The sequence below is a fragment of the Chrysochloris asiatica genome, unplaced genomic scaffold, assembly GCF_000296735.1.
Source record: "Chrysochloris asiatica unplaced genomic scaffold, ChrAsi1.0 scaffold00114, whole genome shotgun sequence".
NCBI classification, from domain to species: Eukaryota; Metazoa; Chordata; class Mammalia; order Afrosoricida; family Chrysochloridae; genus Chrysochloris; species Chrysochloris asiatica.
The window spans coordinates 9785550-9791051 of record NW_006408632.1 but is presented as its reverse complement, the minus strand read 5'-3'; the positions used below and the strand labels follow the sequence as shown (position 1 = coordinate 9791051).

General features: G+C 40.7%; 1 pseudogene; it reads right to left on the bottom strand.

The window, feature by feature from the left end:
- Positions 1 to 2277, bottom strand: part of LOC102822730 — an 8385-nt pseudogene extending 6108 nt beyond the window's left edge.
- Between the last annotated feature and the right edge of the window lie 3225 nt (positions 2278 to 5502).

Genomic DNA, 5502 nt, shown 5'->3' with positions numbered 1-5502 from the left:
AAAGAACCAGCTTCTTGTCCTGTTGATTCTTTCTATAGTTTTTCTGTTTTCCATCTCATTTATTTCTGCTTTTATCTTTATTATTTCTTTTCTTTTGGTGACTGTATGTTCCCTCTGTTGGTCAGTTTCTAATTGTTGGAGATGCTGTATTAATTTTGGTTCTTTCTTCTTTTTGGATGTGCACATTTATCACAAGAAATTGTTCTCTCAGCACTGGTTTTGCCGTGTCCCAAAGATTTTGGTATGTTGTGTTTTCATTCTCATTTGTTTCTAGGAACTTTATGACTTCACATTTAGTTTCTTCTTTTACTCAGTTGCTTTTCAGCAGAGTGTTATTCAGTTTCCATGTTCTTCTTGTTGATTCTAGTTTTATAGCATTGTGGTCTGAAAAGATGCTCTGTAGTATTTTGATGCTTATAAAGTTATGGAGGCTTTCTTTGTGAACTAACACATGGTCAGTTTTGGAGAATGTTCCATGTGCACTGGAGAAGAAAGTATATTTTACTGTTGTTGGTTTGAATGCTCTTTACACGTCTATGAGGTCAAGTTGGTTGATTGTGCTGTTTAGTTCCTCTGTAACTTTGTCGAGTTTATTTCTGTTTTTTTTTTTTTTGTCCCTTTTCGAAAGTGGCATATTAAAATCTCCCACTGTAATTGTAGATTTATATATTTATTTCATCAATTCTACTAAGGGTTGCTTCATATACCTTGGTGCTTTTTCATTGGGATCATAGATATTTATTATGGTTATGTTGTCTTCCTCAATTGACCCTTTTATCATTAGATAGTGTCTTTCTTTATTTCTTATGCTGGTTTTTGTCTTAAAGTGTACTTTATCAGAGATTAGAATTGCCACTCCTGCTTGTTTATTGTTGTAGTTATCTTGGTATATTTTTTTCCATCCTTTAACTTTTAGTCTGTTTTTGTCTTTGTGTGTAAAGCATTCAATATTCTTGCAGGCAGAATATTAAAAGGTCTTGTTTTCTTATACAGTCTGCCACTCTGTATCTTGACTGGTGCATCAATCCATTGACAGTCAATGAAATTATTGATAGGTATTAATTAATTGCTGCCATTATATTAATTTTTGGTAGTGCTGTTCATTTGTTTGTTCTGCATGCCTTCTTGTGCTGAGTGTGTGGTTTTTGTGCTATTTCTTGTTGGTTTCTTCTTAGTTTTCATGTTTGCTTGTTCTGCTTGGAAGTTCATTTTCATGGTGAAGTATTAGCTTTCTTTGGGGTTACCTCATAGTCTATTAATTGTTCTCTCCATTTAAGAGAATCTATTGTATCCTATAAGCTACCTGACATCCTCACCACCTGGATCTCTGTTTCTACATTTATCCCTTCTTTGACTTTGATATTATTTTGATCTTCAGTTGACCTCCCAGCTCCTTTGAATTCGTTGGTGTAGTTTTGTTCTGTTCTGGACTCTGCTCTCCATAGTCTGAGTTCCAGGTGGTGTTGCCACGCCTGTCATTCTCTGGTTTTAGTCTGTTCTTGTTGGTTTTCAGTCCAAAGATCAGTTCTATTATTTTTTAAACTCGATCTTTGATGAATTTTCTTTCTGCTTTTACAAGTTTCTCTCTCTCTTCAGCACTCTTGTAAAAGAAGTGAAAGTTCACTTCTGTTTTTTCATATTCTGATGACACATTGCATGTGAGGATGTATGCATCTTTGACTCTTTTCTTCATATCAGGATTCTGTGCTGCACCATGGTCCAGAATGAGCCTTCTGATTAGCTTGTATCAGTTTCAGATTTATGTTTCACTTCCATGATTTCAACCATGAAAAGGTCAATGGGTTTATCTTTTTTTTTTTTTAACTGGCCAAAATGGAGTCAAGTACAGCCTCTGTTAAGAATTCAGCAAACTGAGCATGAAATTTAGTATTTAGAGATGTTCTGGCCACATCTCTCAGGATTTCTATATCCATCTCTTTGTTTACTTTGATTTTTTCCAAAACTCAAGTGCCTTTTCCTTTGCAGCTTCAAATCCTTCAGTTATGATTCTGGGATGCAGACTTTCAGGAACATAGTGGTCCACCTGTTTCAGCAGCTCACCGATGATCAGGATGTTGGAAGTTGTACCGTCACCAGTTATGTCATCCTGGGCTGTTGCTATTTTTGCTGTTAAGGAGACTGTTGGGTGTTGAATTTGCATTTCTGAAGCAGTACATTTCCATCTTTAGTAAGCTGGATGACTCCAGCACCAGAAACAACAATCTTCATGGTGCCCTTGGACATGTCCTGCAAACTCCAGGTCTTCACAGCCAACATGCTGGGGAAGAGAATGAGAAATTGTAAAGAAAATGCTAGGCTGGCTCAGCATGGACAGGAGGTGACTCAGTTAGTTTTCTGAGGTACCACATCCATAAGTATAGGTTAAGTTCATCAAATTGTAGCAATTTACACTTAAGAAAACAAAATTCTTACCATTGGACCAATAAACAACATTCTTATCAATGGAGAAAAGATTGAAGTTGTTAAGAACTTCATTCTTCTTGGACCAAGTGTCAACACTCATGGAATCAGCAGTCAAGAAATCATATGACACATTGCACTGGGCAAATCTGCTGCACAAGACCGTTTTAAAGTGTTGAAGAGCCAAGATGTCAGCTTGAGGACTAAGGTTCATCAAATACCAAGTCATGGTATTTTCAATAACCTCATATGCATGTGAAAGCTGAACACTGAATAAGGAAGACCGTAGAAGAATTGATGCTTTTGAGTTATCGTGTTGGAGGAGAATCCTGAAAGTGCCATGGGATGCCAAAGAACCAATAGATCTGTTTTTGAAGAAGTGCAGCCAGAGTGCTCCTTGGAGGCCAAGATGGCCTAAGTTCATTTCTCATACTTTGGACATATTGTCAGGAGGGACCAGTTGCTGGAGAAGGATCTCATGTTTGGTAAGATGGAGGGTCAGAGAAAAAGAGGAAGACCCCCAATGATATGGATTGGCCAAGTGGCAGCATTGATGGACTCAAGCATGGCAACAGTAGAGAGGTTGGCCCAGGATCAGGCAGTGTTTCGTTATGTTGTGAATAAGGGCACTATGGGTAGGTACTGACTCGATGGCCCTTAACAACAATAACAACAACACTTATTTCTGTTATCAATTTTTTTTATCTTCTTGTTGAGCTCTAGTCATCGTCATCAAAGCTAGGTCAAATGGGTACTATTTGCAAGGTTGGGCATTCTTTCACACCTCCCCCCATTTCATATCATCTGGCTGTTTCAGTCTCATTTCTAGCCCCCAGTGACTAGGTCAGTGTCCATGGGCTCAGGAGTCCCCAAGTCTCCCCAGACTTTTGACCAATCAGCCCTTCCTTCTTTCTCTCTCTCATATCAAGGTTGACAGGAGTCTATGGAATGTGGTCGAACTCAGCCCATTTCTTCATTACTGTCTTTCCCCCACTTCCACTTACATGTAGACCAACATGGTTGTCTGTGAGTTTACATGTCTATTTGTGTGTTCCTTTTGAGTTTCAGTCTTGGAGGGGCTTCTGCCCTGAAGGGACTTGATTGTTTGCCTTGATGGCTCCCCGGCATACAACTTGCTTGTTATTGTAATAGCCAAACAGACTGCCATTTTTGTTCTTTCCTGTTTGTCTTTCTTTCAGGAAGTAGTTTCTGTTCCTCTAGACACTGTGGGTGGGTCTGCATGTCCTTCCAAGTGGGAATGTCCCACTTCAGAAGGTCTTGGATGGGACCTTTTTTTTATTTTTTATTTTATTTTATTATGAATTATGTGATAGTTTGCCTGGGAGAACATTAGCTTTACATTCATTTTATCATATGTCATTTCATTGCCATGGTTACAGTCCTCGCCATGCATCATCAACCAACCAAAAGGTATACCCTGCAAGCCTGCCCCCGGTCATCAGCACACAGCCCCTCTACCTTTCTGGATCTAAAGTCCCCAGCCACTCCATTTCTCCACCTCATCTTCTCTGCCTCCATCTCTGGCATCACTGTTTTTCTGGATTGGGTCCCACTCTCCACTCTTCTCCCTTCATGGTACCAGGGACCTCTGCTCCTGGGCTGCAAAGTCAATCACTCCCCTCATTTTCCTACAAAATGTCTACCTTTACATTTCCAACCCTCACAATCAGTCCTGATAACAATTATTCACTGTTTATCATAAGAGACCTATCCGCATCTCCTTTCATCAGCCCTTCGTAGACAGATTGGATACTACTCAAAGGAGATTCTACCTTCTTCCATGCCCTCTGGATCTAGGCTCCCTCTTGAAAGTTTGTAAGCCAGTCACTGCTTGCCTTTGTAGCCTCCCCCCTCCCCATTTTGGGTAGCCAATATCCAAGATGCCCATCCCTGCCTACTCTGTGTATGGAGGGGGTGGGAATGATCCTTGCTGTAAAGACTTGTTCCCTCTTTTGAGCTACTACATCCATAGGTGTAGGTCAGGTTCATCAAAGTGTGTCAGATTACTCTTTTTTTTCCTCTTCTTTCTTTTTCTAGTTGAGCTCTGATCATCCAGTCATTGAAGCCAGGTCAAATGGGTATTATCTGCCAGTGTGGATGTTCTTATGCATATGCTCTGTCTTCTTATCACCTGGATGCTTCACTCTCCACTCTACTCCTCTGTGGCTATGTCACTGACTCTGGGCCCAAGAGTCCCCAGGTCTTGCCACACTACTGGCCAACCAGGTCTCCACCCAGGTTCACAGGAGTTTATTGAATGTTGTAGGGCTTAGCTCACAGCTTCATTACTGTTTTCTGGTAGGCTCAAACTACAGACCTTGTGGTTCCTAGTTCAGTGTTTATTGTATGGAGCCACTGTACTCCTTTATATATACATATGTTGTTGTTGTTAAGTACCGTTGAGTCGGTTCTGACCTATAGCTACCCTGTACAAGGTTTCCGAGGATGTAAATCTTTACAGGAGTAGAAAGCCTCATCTTTCTCCCACGGAGCTGCTGGTAGTTTTGAACTGCTGACCTTCAGGTTCGCAGCCCGATTCATAACCACTACACTAACAGAGTTCCTTTATAAGAGAGAGAAATTATTTAAAGGACATGACTCACCCAAATGCTGTTGTTAAGTGTCATCACATTACTCCGGACTCATACCCGATCCTGTATAGGATTTCTAAGGTTGTAAATCCTCTCAGGATCAGAAGATCTCATCTTTCTCCCAAGGAACAGCTAGTGGACTTGAATCACTGACCTACAGAGCCACAGTGCTCCACACAGTTGTGGAGGCTGGCAAATTTCTATAGGCCAAATGTCAAATTGGAGGCTTCTTCTAACTCACACAGCTGCAGGGACTGATGACTCCAGGATTGACAAGTCAGGTGACAGGCTGCTAACCACAATGGTGAACAAAACCAAGGTTGGCAGTTAAGATGGCAGGCTGCTGGCTCAAGTTCAAAGAACCAGAGGTCAGATGACAAACCAGATGTAAGATCCACATTCAGCAAACAGCAACTGAAGAAGGCCACACTCCTGAGGAAACTCCCTTTCAATTAATTGATTGTTCTTA